Source organism: Vulpes vulpes, unplaced genomic scaffold, assembly GCF_048418805.1.
Source record: "Vulpes vulpes isolate BD-2025 unplaced genomic scaffold, VulVul3 u000000736, whole genome shotgun sequence".
NCBI lineage: Eukaryota > Metazoa > Chordata > Mammalia > Carnivora > Canidae > Vulpes > Vulpes vulpes.
The window spans coordinates 59,428-79,426 of record NW_027325773.1 but is presented as its reverse complement, the minus strand read 5'-3'; positions in this window follow the sequence as shown (position 1 = coordinate 79,426).

Genomic DNA, 19,999 nt, shown 5'->3' with positions numbered 1-19,999 from the left:
ATGGGCTGAAGACGGTTCTTCATCTGGAGAGGTCAGAGCAGATGCTAAAACGCAGAGGAGGTTGGAGAAACTATGGCCTAGGCTCCGTGCGAGGGCTGCTACTAATATTTAGACTTTTCTAGTCTCAGATCCTCATCAGCAGAAGCAGCTCTGAAGATGCTTTTGGTAAAATACAGCCCAAGCGAGCTCCCTGACAGCCCATCTTGCTTCAAAGGCATCATGGTGCGTGGCAAGAGCTCTGGTCTCCAAGGAGCGTAGTTTTCAGCCTCGGGCGCACTGATTACCAACTGAGTGAACTTGGACAAGTCATGCCACTCGTCTATTTTCCATCTGAAAAATACAGAAATTGCAATTCCTGTTCCGCTGACCTCACAGGATAATTATGAGGATCAAATGAGATCATACATGTGAAAATGCTTTCTTAACCTTTAAGTCCTACATAAGTGTAAAGAATGTATTACTCCTCTGATTAACCAAATCCAATGTCATGTAAATATCACGCTCAGGAAATTGTCTCCTGCCCCAGAGACGTTGAAAAGGTGTATTACTTTTCTTTTTCAAGAACGGTTTGATGGCTCAGTTAAGGCCATAGGATTTTGTCATTTTCTGAGGCCATGCTATTTGCATATGATTTGCATGTGTTTGCATAATGGATTCAAAAGACTCACTGCAAGTGTAGAAGAGTAAAAGAAAATAAATGAATATGAGTGACCTTCTGCCACAGCATTCAAATCAAATATTCAGGGCATAATACCCTGAAATATGAAATAGATTAAAATTTAAACTATTGCAAACAGATGGGAAGATAGGTTTTGGAGTTCAAAGGCAAGAATGAAACCCTTATTTGGTGCTTGGTTGTAAAGAATCACATGCTCTTAAAGGTCACCCCATCCAAATGATTTTCATGCCTGAACTCTTTCTTCCACACCCCTTTTGCCCCACCCCTTCCGTAGACAAAACACAGTACATTACCTCCCAGTCTATTCTGAAATCCCTCAGGTGATGGAAAACTTATTGTCCCCCAACAAATTGTTTTGGAAAATTTTGACCTAAACCATGAAAGCACTAAAGTCTTCCCTCTAACTAAACCTAAAACCATGAAAGCACTAAAGTCTTCCCTCTAACTTCCTTCCAATGATCCTCCTTTCCTTGGGGTCAACAGAACAAGGTCAAGCCCTCATCCATTTGCTGGTCCTTTAGCTATTTGGCAATAGTTATGATCTTGAAATCATCCCCTTCCTGGGTTAAAAACCTCTAGTTCCTCCAACTATGACAAGCATGCATGCATCATAGTCCCTAACAGTCTATTTGAATATTTTCTCAATCTCCCAAGAAAAGCAGGGACTTGAATTTGGGTTCTAGCTTTGCCACTAACTCATGTGCCATTGGGAAGGTCCTTCTGTGTCTTCATGTCCTCTCTGTAAAATGATGGAGTCAGATTCACTTACCTGTGTAAGGCACTTCTTCAACTAAAAATCCAGTTTGTCTGTTTCAGAACAGTGATTTCCATTTTACTTATGTAACTGATTGGTTTGAGCCCATAAAATGGATTTACACTGCTATTTGTTGACAATGATTCTTATCCAGGTGGGTTTGTCCCTTCTTAAATGTAAGACATAGAGAGGTTTGGCTGGAGTAATGGGCGTGATGATTGCTGCAGTCCCGATTAATTCACAGTGCCGTTAAGGGACAGAACTGTCATCCCCTATTTTAAGAGCCGGTTTTTGCAGAGAGATGGAAAGAGAGAGGAGAAGGTGAGAAAAGACGCCAGAAATTCATGTATTTCTACTGACCGGTAACCAGGTCAGTTATTGTTCCTTTATTTAACATGTTCTCATGCAGTTCGTCCCTTGGGTCAGCTGCTACCCCATGGGTGACTCCAGAGAACTGCCCACTTTCATGTCGGGGAGGCCCATGCCCTCACCATCTTGTGTTTCCATTTGATTATAGTCTGGGGAGTGACTTGGGATGGTAGGCTATCTTGTTTGGCTTGTCAAGCCCTTTCTTAGCTACAACCCAAAGGCTAATATGTCTTCCGAGGGTTTGCAAACCAGAATATTCTTTGTCATCCAAGTTTAGCAAAGAACTAGATGTTTAATTTCCATTACAGCGTATGGGCACCAGGTGGTATACAACTATCCTTTTTTTTTTTTTCTCTTGTACATTTAGTTTTTGTTCTGCTTTTGGGTCATGCCTGCCCTTCCCCCTGGTTCCTCCCCCACCTCCAGGTGGTTGAATCTACTTGCATCTAAAATTCTACTTAAACTTGAATATTCTAGTGCCTTTTGTGATCAGTTTTATGCCTTATCATTATATTTCTCCATATTTATTTATGTTACTAAACTATTAAGGTCTAGAGCAATGAAGTCTGGAAGCAAAGCCCTCTTTAAGTCATTGCCACCTCTCTGCCAGGGTTTCCTGGTGTACTGCCTTGTGGGCACTTTGGAGCAGAGCCCTCAAGACTTCTTGCCATGCTCTTCACCATTGCCTTTTAGTTGGTGGCTCTTGTGAAGTCCCCGGGCTACACAGAGCAAGCAGGGCTCCTGCCCCTTTCATACCTGGAGAGGAGACGTGGCCCTTCTTACATCCTGCTTGAATTCAAGTTCATTTGTGTTGGTGGCTTCCCCGCACTGCCCTTGGTCCTCTTGTTCCAGAACTGCCTATTTATCTGTGCTGTTGTTGATGATTCTGTTGTCGTCGCCGCCACCATCACCACCACCATTAACAAAGGAGGCATGTTATGTTCACGTAGCATGTGAAACTGAGTTCCTGGGACATCCCTTCTCCTCCACAAAATTATCCTTGGCCTTTTCACATCTCAGAACCCAGGCCTTCTTGGCCTTTGTACTCAGAGAAAGGGCAAGTTCTTCCCCAATCCAGGGACAGTTTGCATTTCCTGTTCCAGGATTCACCCGTTTCTGAGATGAATGATATCAAGAGTAGCTACTCACTGGAATTATAACCACTTAAACTAGATTTAAATGTTATAGCATTTTAAGTTTATACTCATTTAAAAAACTGATGCTTTCAACTGACATTTCCCCAAATCTAGGTTTGATTGTTATCTGTGGTCATCTAGTTACACATATATGGTTCTGGAAATATGTGTAACATATAAGAATATTTATCAAGTTTTAAATTCCAATTAACCATGAGATTAGTGTCACTTACTAACTTATCTTTCATCCAGTATATTTTATAAAGGCATAAATGTTAAAGGCATCCTTAGGGTTTTTCTCTCAAGCTCTAAAAAAGTATATTAACAGGTGCTGGGGTACAGGGACTAGAAAATAGGACTGGGATTTGGGATCCCCAGATAAATCCTTAAGTCTGAAATAAAGTGGTCTTAATATGGTACATTAATATCATCAATTTTAAAACTAAAAATAAGCCTTAAATTAATCTCATCCAACTCTGTCATTTGTTTAAAATTTAGGAATGTAAAAGAACAACATGACCCTGACATTCCCAGGATTGAGATTATTCATGTTATTATTAAACCATTTACTTTTTAGCCCTTCAGGAACATTTTTCACATCCTGTCTCTTGTCAGGCTTTTTACTCTGAGCATTGTATTAGATTGAGTTCCCTTAGGCCTTTTCAGTGAAGCATAGGAGGAAAGGATTTGCTGAACTTGCAGAGGCAAGAGGCAATTTCGGTAAATAGTGGGATGGCACCCTTTCTTCATTCTAGTGAACCCCAGGAAAGTCTCATGGTATGAGGGGAAGCATTTGTTGCAGGTGGGATGGTGGTAGCTTGAGGGGATCTTGGAGCTTTTGTTCATTCCCTGCACCAGGTGCAACATCGACTTCCTCATGGGAATAGGATTAGCAGCAGACAGGAGTTCAGCAGCCTTTATGGGTTTCCATCTTCAGACTCAGCTACCTCTGTGACTTCAGACAAGTCATTAGTCCCTCAGAATCTTGCCTTCTTCTCTAAAAGAGAAATAGCATCTGCCTTGCTTACTCACAAGCATGCTTATGGTAGAAGGGTAACCCATCAAGAACTATGGAGAATAATTTATTATGCTCCAACATGAGGCATGTGTGGATGCCTAGTCTGGTTCATCCTCCCCACCCCCATTCAGTTTTCTGTTTCTAAGAAGCCAGTCCTTTGAAAGCAAAGTAAAGCTAGGGGCAAAACTAAAGAAGACTCCTTCTTTAATAAAATAAATGCAAGGAAACTTTGCTAGAAAGGAGCCAGGTAAGTACTTGACCTGCATTATTTCAAATCTTTAGAACCATTTGTTGAGGTAGGTCCTGTTGTTATCCTAGGTGAGTAAACGGAGGCCACGGTAGTTTAGGGATATGCTCAAGGTCACAGTTCAGAATGTGGAGGATCCATGACTCCTAATCGACTCCATCGGATCCCAGAGTCATGATCTTGCACCTCACCACACTGGCTTTCCAGAAATTCCCTTGCTTGTAACAAAGAATTCCAGAACCCCAGCCATGTGGCAGGAAATTTGCACAGTGTATATGTCCCAGACACTCCGGTTCCAATTCGAGCCCTCCCAGTTTGCTGTTGTGTACAGAGATTCTTCTGGCACTTATTTGACAACCACATTTTCATAGGATGGAGAGGGTATTTGGAAGAGATGTCAGCCCTAGAAATTTAATCAGCTGGGCTGAAAGCAATCAAGATGCCATCTGGACAGACTCTGACTTCCTGCCCAGAAGATAAAGACATCTGGACCTAGTAAATGCCAAGGACATGCTGACTTGGTCCCCAGGCCTGTGGGCTGCTCCTTGTTTCACACAGATGCATTTTCTTAATTGTGCATAATCTACAGCCCTGAGCTGCTGCTGGGGCCGCTGAAGGCCCAATGCTATTGACCACTAAGGGCTTCCTTGCTCACAGTCAGTGACTACTGTGAGCTGCAGAGACTTTCCACTGCTAAGGAGATGATTGCCTGCAAAGGCCCCTGTAAATAGCCCTCTTTGCAGGGGCAGGAGGTGGCTGCCCCAGGCCCCATTGATGGTTGTGATTAGGCCACATCATGGCTGCGGATTGGTAAGTAGGGCCAAGGGGAAATATTTATACAAACAAAGAAGCTAATTAAGGGGGCTCACCAGGTTTGCTTACCCAATCTCTGCTTGCTGCTGCCATCTCCTGTGAAGGAAGCTGTCTCCAATCACAGGGGTTCTTGAGCAGTCAGCCTGCATGTGGGTGCCCTGGGTGGAGGACAAAGGGCTTTGGGGAACAGCTGAGGAACTGGAAATAGGAGGTTAAATTTCTGCAAAGAGAGCTTTTCTTGTGGCAACATCTGAACACTTGCAAGTGTTTTGTAAACACATTTCTACAGAAGGCTTGAATCTCACACACTAGCTTCTATTTTATTTGATTTTTTGATTTTATTTATTTATTCATGAGAGACACAGAAGGAGAGGCAGAGACATAGGCAGAGGGAGAAGCAGGCTCCCTCTGGGGAGCCCAATGGGGGACTCGATTCCAGAACCCCAGGATCACGACCTGAGCCAAAGGCTGATGCTCAACCACTGAGCCACCCAGGTGCCCTGCTTCTGTCTATTTTAAAGCACAGCTCGGATCTCCAATCAATGCCCAAAGCTACTGAGCTTGGCAGGGCTGGAACCAGCCTCCCCTTTTACTTTCCCCAGAGAGTCCCTATTTGTCCCAAATAGACACCCCAATTACGCTCCAAACAGGTGTCTCTTAGGTCCTGCGTAGTTGGAACAAATTGAAGGTTTTTGGTTTCGGGGGAAGATTTGCTCATCTGGGACGATTTGCATTTGGGAGCACTTTATTTCAAAATAATGAAAAATATCGTATTTACAAGTGTTTACAAGTTACTATGAGCTGTGACCTATAAAACAAGACACAACCAATCCCAATCGTAGGAATTCATCAGTTCAGAGAGAGAGAGTTGGGTCACAGCCCTGCGGTCCCCCGACCTGTGTGCTCAGGAAAAGGCCTCTTCATGCTTCTCCTTAGCTTCTCCCATGCGTGTGCTTCCTTCCTTGCGGGGCTCCCACTCCACTTCCCTTGCACCTCCTTTCTGAAAAGCTTTTTCTTGTAATGTTTGTCTGTTTTGTTAGCATTCAGTTCTTGCTTCAGTTATCTTTATCTCTAACTTTAATTTCTCTTGGATTTTTATATTCCTTTTTATTTTTGAGCCTCGTCTTTAGTTATGGCTGTTCATCATCCTAGCACCCCATTTACCCCTTACTCTTCGGAATGTTTTTTTCCCATAGGATCATCCCGTGTCTTAGTCTCCAGAAGGCCCAGACAGCATCCATGTGTTTTCTCTCCATAGGAACCCATTCTTCCAAGACCTTGTGGGGTTGCCCAGATACCTGATTGAGTCAGCAGCCAGCATGGTCTTGGAGAACAGCCTCACATCTCAGTTCTGAGCTTCCTCCACTTCCAAGGCTGGGTCCCAGTGGTCAGCTGAACCTGGCCACTGGGTTGTGCCTGGCCAGATGGAAGACAGGGAGTAGAGGGCCCTGAATACCTGAGATGCACCGTGCCCTGCAGCCCTGACAGGGACAACCGAGGTAGGCAGTTCACCTCCAAGATGGTACACATTTAGCTTTTGACCTTTTCTTTTTCAAATGAGATGCAAGCATGTGGAACCTGTAGGGGAGAAAATAGGAAGCCAAGAAGTAGTGTTGGGGCTTTCAAGAGAAGAAAGAAAATCCATTTTGTATTCCTGCATAAACAGATGGTGCTAAGATCTGCCATAAACATACATCAAGGTAGAGGAAAAAAAACGTCTTTACATGGAGATATAATCAACAATGGCCAAGAATGGGAAAATTGCGAGTATAGCTTCAGGTCCAGCATAGTCTTCCTCTTTGGAACACAGTTTCTTTCCATTTCAGGACTATTAAGAAACAAACCAAAAAGAAAGAAAAAAAAAAAAAAAAAAGGAAGAAGAAAGAGGAAATTCTAAAACTTCCTTTTCACTTTCTAAATATACTTTCATTCATTTTAAATAAATCTACCATAAAAATTGAAATTTGTTTCACTGATGAAATAGAAAGATTTATTTTAACAAAGGACTCCATTTATTTATCCATGACTGCACTGCACACACTTCTTTAAACTGTAACAAAATCGAGTGCATTTTTTTTTGAAAACCTGGTTTTTCAAAATGTAACTGTACATATATCTGCTGTATAAAGTGAGGCTGACTTGTAGCTTTGAAACATATGCACAGTAAGAATTCAAGAGCCAAAAATAAACCAAACAAATGACAAAAAAAAATGTTTGTTTCATATTAGCATGAGCCAATAATGTCAGAGCCACCAATGGAATTGTCTTAGAGCTATCCCAAGTTGCAGTTTTCTGAGAAAGATAGCCTGAGCAGGGGCAGTGCAGTTTTGTAGGTTTGGAGAAGTCAGCTGTGATATCGAAATGTGCTAATATGAATGTCTGAGCTAGCAGCACCGTTAAGACCGTGCAGGTTGCTCTGCACACGCTGATCAAGCATCAGGCTGTTTTTCTGCTGGAGACAGAAGAACGGAGGAATCTGGATACCTGAGGCTCTGGGTGCTTCCCAGGGCAGGAGGTGGCCCATTCCCAACCTAAAACTCTACCAGGAAAACCGCCTGTTCCAGAACAGATATGCCTTTTATTGATCTGTCACTTTCTTCTTTATACTTTCAATGGCAAAATTGAGATTGGAAGTATTTTTGTCTTTTAGGTTTTTTTTTTTAAATTATGACTTGGAGTGTCAACTCTTTATCACCTTCATGAAAAAGTTGAAAAAAAAGTCATGAGAAAATAATAATGATAACTAGCACATAGTGTTTACTATGTCTGTACTTCACAGACATTTTTTTTTTCATTTAATCCTTATGACTACACTCTGCATAGTCATTTCTGGGTAAAGAAACACAAGGAAGCTAAATAAATTGTTCAAGGTCATTTAGCAATGTGTACGAGACAGGGCTTGAACCTAAGGAGTCTGGTACCAGAGATAAAACAGGAGAAGGAAGGTGACAGGGAAATCTGAAGAAGAGAAAAAAAGAAAAGAGACAACCATCAGAACAACTAGCTTTTCCCAAAGTTTTGAAGAAGACTTTTAAGTCTGTTCTCTGTCCCCCCGGCCCCACGTTCCCTTTGAAAAACCTCTCTTAGGACAGGATCTGAATTGAGACCAGTGCCCCTGAGAACAGAGAGGGATCCAGCTTTAGAAGTGGGGGGTTGTACACAGGAAAGGCTCTGGTGAAATTGAAAGACTGTCTAGCTACCATGTCTCCCTAGAACTTGAATCTACTGTCCCCTTGGGTTAGAAATGGAAAATACCCCTTTGGTCAGGGTGTCATGCTCAACAGCAGAGCAAGGTGGGGAAATACCAGTCTGCCGCTCGGTGACCCCCAGCACAGTCTCATTCCCTAGCCACTTTCGTGTCCTACATTCTCCCAGTCTCCCATGTCATCTCATTAAATGGAACCCCCATTGCTTAGGTGACCTCAACACATCATTCTGAACAACAGTGCCCAAGAGAAACAGTGGGAACCATGTAAATAAGACTGAATCCCTGATCTGATAGTATTCGTAGGTGGGGCTTTTGAGAAGTAATTAGGCCATGAGGGTAGAGCCCTTGTGATGTGATTTATGCCCTGCTAAGAGACACAAGAGAGATGATCTCTCTCTCTGCCAAGTGAAAATAGAATAAGAAGGTAGCTGTCTCTAAACCAGGAAGAGGGCCCTCATCAGACACTGAATCTGTCAGCACCTTGACTTAAGGCTTTGCAGCCTCCAGAGCTATGAGAAGTGAATGTTTGGGGTTTAAACTAACCAGTTAGTTGATGGTATTCTGTTACAGCAAACAAAAACATATACATTAAAATATCAAAAACTAGGTGAAATTAATTTTTGTCATGTATTTTATTTAGTCCAGTAGATCAAAATAGTATATTGAATTCCATGCAATGTAAAAATCGTGGTAGTCAATGTAAAATATTAGCGAGATATTTACCTTTTATTTTTCATTATGTGTATTTCACACCTACACCACATCTCAATTTCACATTACGTTTTCTTTGGAAATTCTCGGTCTGTTTTTAGGTGTTAGAAAATTCATAGTTGAAAAGTTGGAGATTGACATATCCAAGTTGTTCCAAGCATAATTGAAAGTTTTGCAGTAATTGAACATCAGCTTTTACATTTACGTGAATCAAAGAAAATAAAGCTGTTACTTTCTCATTTGCACTAGCCACACTTCAAGTGCTCAAGAAGTCCATGTGACTAGTATTGACTACTAGTAGTATTGGACAACGTAGTTCTAGAGGCTAGAGTACACGAAACTAAATAGCCATGGGTTAATCACCTCACGTTAAACGGTGACCTAAAACCGTCATTATTTACTGTTCTTCTCCTTGCTGGTCACAGTAGCACAGAAAAGGCTGGGAAGTTTGCTTTGGGGCTCCAGAGGGTATCTGATTCCTTCCTACACCGTATCCAGCCATTGGCAGTTATTTTGCAAATGTTAATCCTGCCATCTAGTGACCACTTTCTGAATGTCACATGGAAATTACCGTGTAGGAGATGCCATGCTGACCTCTGCATTGGCGCCCCTTCTGACAGCTCTGAGACTTTCTCCTGCTTGGAGAAGCCCTGCGACACTGTGCTCCTGATAGGTCATTACTGTGTTGCAGCTGCTGTAGTCATGCCTGGAGAATAAAAGCCGAATTGTCACGTCAATTTTATGTCATCTCTTCCCCCACAACAGTAAAGTTCTTGGAGTACAATGAACATGGGTCAGGAGCATCCAGGGTGCCAAGCATTGTGATGGAAGGAGATGCCTCCTGTCCCCATAAGGACTAGAGTCCCCACTCTCCCTTTGATTGGGTTACAGTTCCTGAATCTTCTCTTTCCATATATGGGTCCCTTCTCAATTGCATTGTGAAATCTGTGAAGACAGGGTCTAGCTTACGTTTTATCCTTACTGTCTCGTTTGGTGTCTTTTCGACAGATGACAGCAGAATGGATGGATGGATGGATGGATGGTAGGGATGTAAATCCACAGCTGTTTCTAGCACTCTTACCACATTTCCCCAGTTGGGGCATCTTCCCTTTTCCACTCTCAGTATGAACAAAGTCATTTTCCCCCTTTTCTTCAGTTCTCACTCTTTCCCTGCTTTCATTATATGCTCTGTACATACTTAGCCCATGACCCTGTCTTGGATTTTGAAAACACAGAGGTGAAGGTGGACTCTCCCTAACTTATGCCCACCAAACCTCCAAACCGACCTGCGCCTGTGCCTGAGTCTCCCTGGATTCAAGGCCATGACTTCTGACTGTGCTCTGAAGGCCCTGGCCCACTCCTTGGAATCACCTGTGAAGGTTTCCCAGCATCTGGGTCCGAACTCAGGAAATCTAATGTCATTTGTCTTGGGTGCAGGCTGGGCATCGAGCTTTTAAAATTATCCCCCAGAAACCCTAAATATCAGCCCAGATTGTGACCTGCTCTCTGCATGCTTCCCCTTTCAGCCTTCTCCAGCTTCAGCGGGCAACCTCACCCTCTTTTGCACTTCCGATTGTTTCTATTCTCTTGAATCATTTCCCAAAGCACACAGGATGCCCTGATGCCCTAAACTGTCCTGTTTAAAATAAGAACAAAAAAATCCTCCCCGGATCATCCCATATTCCCGGCAACTATCTGCTCTCTTTATTTACTTTCCAAGCCAAACACACTTCAAGAGTAAGTTGCCCACACAGGCTGTTTCTGCCTCATCAACCATTCACTCTCAAATCTTCTCCACGCTGGCTTCTGTTCCAGAGTTGATGACCCTGTAATTCAAAAACACCTCTGTCGGCCCCCAAGACCCTGTGCTCTCCTATTTCTCTCTCAGGTTATCCTTTCTGACCTCTCGCTGTTGAGAGTGCCTCAGGATGTGGTGCTCAGCTGTCTTTTTTTTTTTTCTCCATTTTTTATACTTTCCAGTCCCTGGGACCCAGGGTTTAGACACCTGCTTAGCCCATTCCATCAGTTCCATACCTGCGTGTCAAATCTTGATTTGGCCTGTCTCTCCCTTAGGTGTGTGATAGGCATCCCGGATTACACATTCCAAACCCAATCTTGATGCCTCTCTATCTCCTCTTATTGTGATTCCCATTGTGTCAGTTTCCTGTGGCTCTTGTAACAAATTACTATAGTCAGATTGGTTTAAAGCAGCACACGTTTATAGTCTCACAATCCCGGAGGCCAGAAATCGAAAATCAGTTTCACTGGGCTGAAATCAAGGTGTCAGCAGGACCACAGCTCCTCTGGAGGCTTGAGGTGAATCTGTTTCTTGGCCCTCCCATTTTCTTATGGCTTCCAGCATTCCTTGGTGCATTAGTGAAGGTTTTTCAGAGAAACGGAATCAATAGTGTGTATGTGGTTTAATTAGAAGGAACTGGCAGGGCGCCTGGGTGGCTCCCTTGGTTGAGCATTTGCCTTTAGCTTGTGTCAAGGTCTCAGGTTCCTGGGATCAAGCCCTGCGATGGGCTCCCTGCTCAGTGAGGAGTCTGCTTCTCCCTCTCCCTCTGCCCCCTGATTCCTGCTCTCTCTCTCTTGCTCATGCTCTCTCTCATAAATAAATACATTTTAAAAAGAAGAAGAAGGAACTGGTCTATGCAACTATGGAGGGTGAGTAGTTACAAGATCTGCGAGCAGATACTCAGGAGGATCAGTGGTGTAAGTTCTAGTCTGAGGGCAGAAGACTAATGTCTTAGCTCCCATCAGTCAGGCTGGAGGAATTCCCTCTAAGTCTTTTTGTTCTACTCAAGTCTTCAATTGATTGGGTGAGGCTCACCCACATTAGGGAAGCAATCGGTTTCACTCAGTCTTGGGATTCAAATGTTAATTGCATCCAGAAACACCGTCAGAGACACACCCACAATGATGTTTGACCAAATGTCTGGGCAACCTGTGGCCCAGTTAAGTTTACACACAGAATTAACCATCATAGTTGGCTTGTGATCTCATCACTCCAATCTTCAAGGCCAGCATCTTCAAATCTCTTGTGGTTCCAGAAGTTCATATTGCCTTTTCCTCTGTTTGTATCTTTTGATCTCTCTCTTATGAGGGAGGATACATGCGTTATAAGGATACATGTGATTACATGTGATTGCACTTAGGGCCCACCCAGATAATCCAGAATAATTTCCTGTTCTTAAGATCCTTAAATACCTGCAGGGGCTCCTGGGTGGCTCAGCAGTTGAGCGTCTGCCTTTGGCTTAGGTCTTGAGCCCAGGGTCCTGGGATCAAGTCCCGCATCAGGCTCCTCACGGGAAGTCTGCTTCTTCCTCTGCCTGTGTCTCTGCCTCTCTCTCTCTCTCTGTGTGTGTGTCTCTTACGAATAAATAAATAAAATTTAAAAAATTAATCATACCTGAAAATTTCCTTTTTCCAGGTAAGATAGCATTTACAAATTTCAAACATTAGAACATGGATATCTTTGGTGGAACATTATTCAACCCACTACAGTAATCTAGTAAAGGGCACTTTTTTAATTTTTAAAAAGATTTTGATTTGTTTATTAATGAAAGACACAGAGAGAGGTAGAGACATAGGCAGAGGGAGAAGCAGGCTCCCTGTGAGAAGCCCAGTGGAAGACTTGATACCAGGACCCTGGGATCATGAGCTGAAGGCAGATGCTCAACCACTGAGCTGCCCAGGCATCCTGCAAAGGGCACTTTAATCCACTCAGTTAGTTAAACCAGAACTTTGGGACTTTGTCATGTATTCTCCCCAACTGCTTCTAATATGTCGACATCTCCCATTATGTTCTTTCTACTAAATAATCTTTAATCTGCTCAGCTCTTTCCATCTCCTCTACCACCAACCCAATACAAAACATAAAGTTTTTCCTGGACCATTTTAAAGGTATGCTAGTCAGTTGTAATCTCATTTGTACAGTTACTTGTTGAGTATCTGTCTCTAGTCACTAATTTGTAAGTTCTATGAATGCAGGATCTTGTACATGTTTTGATCACCATTGTATTTTAGACTCCAGCATAGTGCTTGGGATAGATTAGGTGCTTGATAAATACTTACTGCATGTGTGAATAGATGGATGCCACATTTCCTACTGTGGAGGAGCTCCTGATCTGACAAAGGAACCATTCAATGGCTTTTGACTTAAATGACTGTATTTGTTTATTTAGACTATTTGTGTTGAGAGGCATCGATATGCCTGACAATTTAGTAGGCTCAAAGAATTCACTAGTTAACAAATTATGTAAAACTTCTTGTGCTTAAGGAACTTTGCATTTTAGTGTGGGGAAAGACAGGTAGGAAATGTCATAAAAGTATAATAAATGCATTTAATATGTGTAAATGTGCTTATATATAACATTAGAAAGTGATAGATGATATGAAAAAATGAGTTTAAGTGGAATTTGTATGTGCTCATAATTTTAAACAGGGTAGAGCTTTCTTTGAAGTTGATATTTGAAAATAAGCCTGAAGGAGCTGAGGAGGTGAGTTGTTAATATATCTGGGGAAGAGATTTTCAGGCAGAGGGAACCGTATTTGAGGGAGTCTCTGAGGCAAGAGTGGTCCTGGTCAAGTTCCAGGCGGATGAGGAGGCCGGTGTGTCTGTACTAAGAGAGGCTGAGAGGAGGAGGAGAGGTGAGGGCCCCGAGGCCATTGGGGCCACATGCTAGAGGACCTTGTAAAGCAGTGGAAGGACTTTAGCTTTTCGTCTGAGAAGGGGAGCTATCACAGGGCTTCCAGTGGAGAAGGGACACTGCTATTAGACTTAACATTTTATTTATCTGTTTATTTACTTTTGCTACTCACGTATTTTTTTCTCCAAGTTTAGTTTTTAAGATTTTTATTTACTTATTCATGAGAGACACACAGAGAGAGGCAGAGACACAGGCAGAGGGAGAAGCAGGCTCCATGCAGGGAGCCTGACATGGGACTTGATCCCGGGTCTCCAGGATCACACCCTAGGCTGAAGATGGCGCTAAACTGATGAGCCGCCCGGGCTGCCCTCCAAGTTTTTATTTAAATTCCAGTTAGCATACAGTGTAGTATTTTTTTTTTTTTTTTTTTTTTTTTTTTTTTTTGCATACAGTGTAGTATTAGTTTCAGGGGTAGAATTTAATGATTCATCACTTACAAAACTATCGCTCTGGCTGCTGCGTGGACTGTAGGTGAGCAAGGATGGAAACAAGGACCTTGGGGGTTATTTTGGTAATCAAGGTGAAAGATGACTTGGGCCAGGGTGATAGATCGCAGCAGCAGTGGTGAGAAATGGACAGAAACAGAAAAAATGAGAAAATAAGGCCCACACGATTTCCTGGTAGCCTGGATGTTGGCGGGACCGTGGAGGAGATGGGTGTCAAAAATGACACCAAAGTTTTTGGTCTGAGCAACTGGAAGCTAGACTAAATTCAGTGTTTTGTCTGGGAACTCCTGCTCCAAACATCTTAATTCCCTAAAGTCACTGGAACAGCTCGACAGCCCTGCACTTTCCAGACAGCTGCACGGAGCTGTCATCCATCCTTCCCTGGAGAGTGTCTGATCCCTTCCCTAAGCTTCTGTCCCACTGCTCTTTCTCTGGCATCTGTGCCTGGGGGCCGGGGTCAGCTTGCCATCAGCACGATGCTCGGCTGCATTCCAGCCCTGCCAAGCTGTCCCGGTGTGGCCCGGGCCCTCCTGGGGGGGGGGGGGGGGGGGTTGGTCCGACCCTGCCGTGGTCTTTGGACGCTCGCCTTTATGTTCACACCGAAGGCTCTAGGAGGTCGGCCTGATTATTACTTGGCTCGGAAAAGTTTCTCCTTGTTCTGATCCAGCGCAGGTGAGGCCCTTCAGTAGCCCCTGAAGCTCCGTTGGCCCAGGTGCCAATTTAAGTCAAGTATACCCTCTTTACCCAACTTCTTCCTGCATTTTTAAAAATATTCTCATTAAAAGGGGGTTTGCGGGCTAGTTTATAGAGCAGGCTCAGTGAAAAGCCCACCCCCTTAAGAAGCTACAGCTGCTGGGGCGCCCGGGGGGCTCAGTCGTAGAGCGGCTACCTTAGGCCCGGGGCGTGCCCCTGGGCCTGCTTCTCCCTCCACCTGTGTCTCTGTGTCTCTCTCTAGGTCTATCACGAATAAATAAATAAAATCTTAAAAAAAAAAAAAAAAAAGCAGCTACAGTGGTCAAGCAGGCTCCTCTCCCCCTCCCCCCCCCCCCCGCGTGGGGGCGCCTGTCTGCTGCTATCCCCTCGGGGCGTGTGAGCGAGGCGGTGGCGAGGATGGGGGTCTAAGGCCGGGTGGTGACCCAGCCCCTCACCCCAGCGAAGCCTCCCAAGCGAGGAGCGCACAGGGGTCAAGCACCTCGGGTTCCTCTCCCCGCGAGACACAGGAGCGCCACGGTTTCCCCCACTTTTCAGTTGCCGAGCGGCTCCGGGTGTGCACGCACAGGTGTCCTCGAGCCTACAGGGGTGCACGTGCTCGGGGAGCCGCCCCCGCGGGGCTTGCATTTAACCGACCCCCAACTAACCGTCCTGGAGCAGCGTTCGAATCACCAGCATGCCCTGGGCCCACCCCGCCCGAACCTCAGTGCTCCCCAAGCGCTCCCCGGGGCCCTGCTCCCGAGGGCCCAGCCCTCCCGCACCCGGTTCCCGGTAACAAGGCGCAGGCTCGGGAGGCTGCGTGAGGCTCCCAGAAGGCTCCTCGGGTATGCAAATTAACCGGAAGTGCAGCGTGCGTGCATGCGGGCAGAGGGAGATGGAGATGGCGAACGCGCTGGGTAGGCCGCGCGAAGCTCCCAGAAGGCTCCTCGGGTATGCAAATAAACCGGAAGTGTAGCGTGCGTGGGTGCGTGCGTGCGGCAGAGGCGGGCTGCGTCCCTCAGGGCGTTCAAAGTTGTGTGAGTCCAAGCTGCTCCTGAGGGGGGCGGTGGGGACGTCTCCGGTCCCCTCCTACAGCCGCCGGAACACGCGGCCGTGTCCTCGCCGGCGTGACACCTGAGTTCACACCTCCTGTGAGTGCCCCTAATTAGGGGACCCCGGGAGGGCCGGGACCCAGCCGGGTGCACAGGCTGCCCCTTCCCTTCTAGAACCCCCGCCGCCGCCGCCGCCGCCGCCGCCGCCGCCGCCGCCGCCGAGTTTCGGGCGCGCTGGTTCCACACAGTGAACTGCGTCTGGCCCAGTGGGTCCTTCCTCGCCGCGTCGGCAGATGAAAGCATGAGAAGGTGATTTCCCTGCGCTTGGAAATCAGCGGCAGCTGAAGCCTTCATGAAGCCTTTGCTGCTCCGTGTGTTGCTTGGACCTGGTGGGGGCGGGGCGCAGGGGGGGTGTCGGTGGGATTCATTTAGGGACTCTGAGCCCCGGGGCCCCCATTTCCTCCAGATGCTGCCCGGGGGGAGGTGATGGCCAATTCCCTGGGGATGTGAGGGGGAGGAAGCACCTCCTAGCTCTTGCCCAGGAGAACCCCGCTGGGGTTTTTTTTCTTGGGGAGGGGGGGTGCATCTAGGGTCTCTCTGGTATAAATCCTTGAGTTGTGGGCCGTCCTTTGATACACGCGCCCTGCACTTACTGTGGGCCAGGAGCCGTTCTAGGGGCTTAGCACGTATTGACCTTAATTCATACGTTACTAAGTACGTTAAGAACGAAAATCGAAATCTCACAAGAGTATGCATTGTGTTTTTTGTGGCTATATATGTATTTTTAAAAAAGTGAATATCTGTGAGAGAGGGGGAAACTTCTGGAAGGGTATCCCCCAAAATGGTATAGTGGTTACCCTTCAGGAGACCGAGAGACTCCCCGACTGAGGAACTACGGTGTTTGGGAAGGAGACTTTTCATTCAGTATTTCACTCAGAGCGGTCGTTCCGTTTGGATTATTATTATTATTATTATTTTATTTTTTAAAGATTTTACTTATTCATGAGAGACAGAGAGAGAGAGGGGCAGAGACACAGGCAGAGGGACAAGGGGCTCCTCACAGGAAGCTCGACGCAGGGCTCGATCCCAGGACCCTAGGATCACACCCCGGGCTGAAGGCGACGCTAAACCGCTGCGCCACTGGAGCTGACCTGTTTGAATTATTTTTAACCATGTGTGTGGTATATTGGTGTTTCCGTTAAAAACACACCGCATTTATTATTTATTTGTTTTTTTTTTTAAGATTTTATTTATTCATGAGAGACAGGCAGAGGGAGAAGCAGGCTCCATGCAGGGAGCCCAACGCGGGACTCGATCTCAGGCCTCCAGGATCACGCCCTGGGCTGAAAGCGGTGCTGAGCCACCCGGGCTGCCCACATACCCCATTTATTTTGAAGAAGGAAGTGAACTTTTGCAGTTCAGATAGCGTTGTGGATAAGATGCTAGGGCTGACGCCTGGCGGTGGACACGTCCAAAGTAATGTAATGGACGGGGCACCTGGGGCAGGATGCAGGGGGCAATGGTGGAGGAGGATGGAACTTGTCCTGGGGACTACCCAGTAGCTGGAATATCAGATTGGAAGAATTGGAAATAGCGAAAGTTCACTTGACCTGAATCGTCAAGCTTAAATGTGCAATTTTGCACCTGAAACTCCCCTGCAAATGTATATATACATCACTCTAATTCCAAGACGGTCTCAGCCTCCAAAGTCAGCCTCACTTTCTCCTACAACTAGACTCAACCCCAGGTGGTGAAAACCTATGATGTGATTGTTATCAGCAGTGTAGACAGTCACCTGGTCCTTAATACGTATATGGACATTGCTCTTCTAGTGTGATGCAGAGTCCGAGGCAAATGAGAGCCAACCCTGCCACTCTGAGGAGCCCACGGTCCCAGAGACAACACATGCCCCATGAACTCTGACGGAGACTCTAGTGTGATAAGTCCTGCCAGAGGAATAGATAGAGGGTTATAAGATTTTCAGGGAAGAAAAGGGTTATATTCTTCAGGAGGCAATGGGGTGGTTTACAGAGTACTCTGCTTGCCATTTTGGATTTTGATAGAGGCAAGGGAGGACAGTGGCTTAAAGAGTGAAGTGTGTTTAGGAAACGGGTAAGGAAGTTTGGTTGAAATGCTCTGGCGTTTGAAAGGAACTGGTAGGGGGAGGGTCAGCTGGCAGACGGTCTTGAGTTCCAATTTGGTCAGTAGTGGGGAACATTTAATTGTGAGCACAGGAGGGTGAGGACTTGAGGCCCTCAGGATCTAGCAGAATCTAGCAGCACAGTGGAAGTGAAGCTTTGAAGGAGCTGGGCCTGGCAGGTGGGTTTTCAGGCTCTGGGATTAGTTGTCCAGCTGAGAGCTAATGAAAGCCCAGGAGGAGGAAAGGGGAAGAAGAGATATTCATGGTAAATTTAGCAAAGGGAACAGAAGTGATGGCTGAAGTGGGTGTCAGAGGAGAGGAAGCAGTTGGTGAAGTTTTGAGACTGGTTGGCTAAGAAGGGAGAGATGGCATGACTGGATTTGGTGGCAACTAAGGAAGAGGTTGAGTCCATGCAGGGTGTTTTGGGGGTCCTTGAACCCAATATATAGACATTTGAGAATGGAATTCATGAGTAAAGCTGAAGATTCTGGGGGGAGCTCTGTGGTGGGAGTAGTTGGAGCCCAGATGCTAGATGATCTTTGCAGTGAGAGGTTTTTGAAAAAGGAAAAGAGATCATCAAGATAAGCCTAAGAGGAGACAACAGTGAGGAGAGGGTACATGCAACAGAATCATAGCTATGGCAGCTTAATACAGGGGTTTGTGGTAACACCTGCCGCTCACAGAGGGTTCAGGAAGGTGAGGTGAGAAAGGCCATTGTTTATGGCAGCAGAGTGGTCGGTCGTTCATGACTTTTAAGAAAAGTGATTTTAGAAAGTTGAGTGAAGGAGGCCAAAGGTTTCCAAAGCATAGATTGCGAATTTCAGGGCCTTAGGATGAAATTGCAACCCAAAGAGGTAATTTACATGTTCCTCAATATTTTAAAAAAATCTAATAAATTGCTGCTGTTTCAATATTAGCTTTCACATAAAAATTCCAAATTCCAAACCTAAGCGATGTGGCCACCCTGGGCCCCCATTCCTCTCAGATGGGATATTGGCTGGAGACCCTGAATCAGGGGAGTACGGGAGGTGGGGACTGCCCATACCAATTTGCCTGAGATGCACTCAGCCTCATGCTCACATACTTGCTGCCTGGTTGCATTTTTGGTTAAATCATGTGGAAGTGGTAAGGAAATAAAGGTCATTTACTCTTTCAAATAGACTGTTGCTTTCAAAGTTTGGCAATGATATGCAGAACAGCAGGAGACTGTTAAGACAGGGTGCTGCGGAAGGGAGAATGGGTGTGTTAGGGCCCATATGGTGTTACTCAGGAGGAAGTACTTAAATAGAGAATGGTAGACCGAAGAGGCAAGGGAAAAAGTGATTGATAAAACCAAAATTAAATGGTGGGAGCTGAGGAAGAAGCAGTTTGAAAAGGAAAGAAACCTTTCTGCTTTTGAAATAGAAGCAAGAGAGAAATGGCAAGCAGGGTGGGGGGGCCACTTGTGAGGCACAAGAGGAAATAGCAGAAGAGCTAAGATTGATGTTCTGTGTGGGTGTGCTCATAAAATGGGGCTGGGGTCAGAGCGGGACCAAGCATAGGTGGGAAGGATTCTGGGAGGAGGGCTATAATTTGGCAACCCTCAAGTGGCTTTTTTTTTTTTTTTTAAAGATTCAGAAAAATATTCTGGGTTACCTGTGTTGCTCAGTAGGTTAAGCATCTGCCTTTGGCTCATGTCATGATCTCAGGGTCCTGGTATTGAGCACCCTGTCAGGCTCCCTGCTCAGCGGGGAGTCTGCTTCTCTGTCTGCTCCTTCCTCCTGCCCATGCTCTCTCTCTCTCAGATAAGTAAATAAAATCTTAAGATATATATATATATATCTTAAGTTTTTAAGTAATCTCTCACTCAACCTAGGGCTTGAACTCACAACCCTGAGATCAAGAGTCACGTGCTCTACCAACTGAGCCAGCCAATTGCCCCTCAAATGGATATTCTTCAAGTATTTGTTTGATAGTCATTTTGTAATGGCAGGAGAAGCTGATTTTCTCTTTAAAAATTGCAGACCTGGGGATCCCTGGGTGGC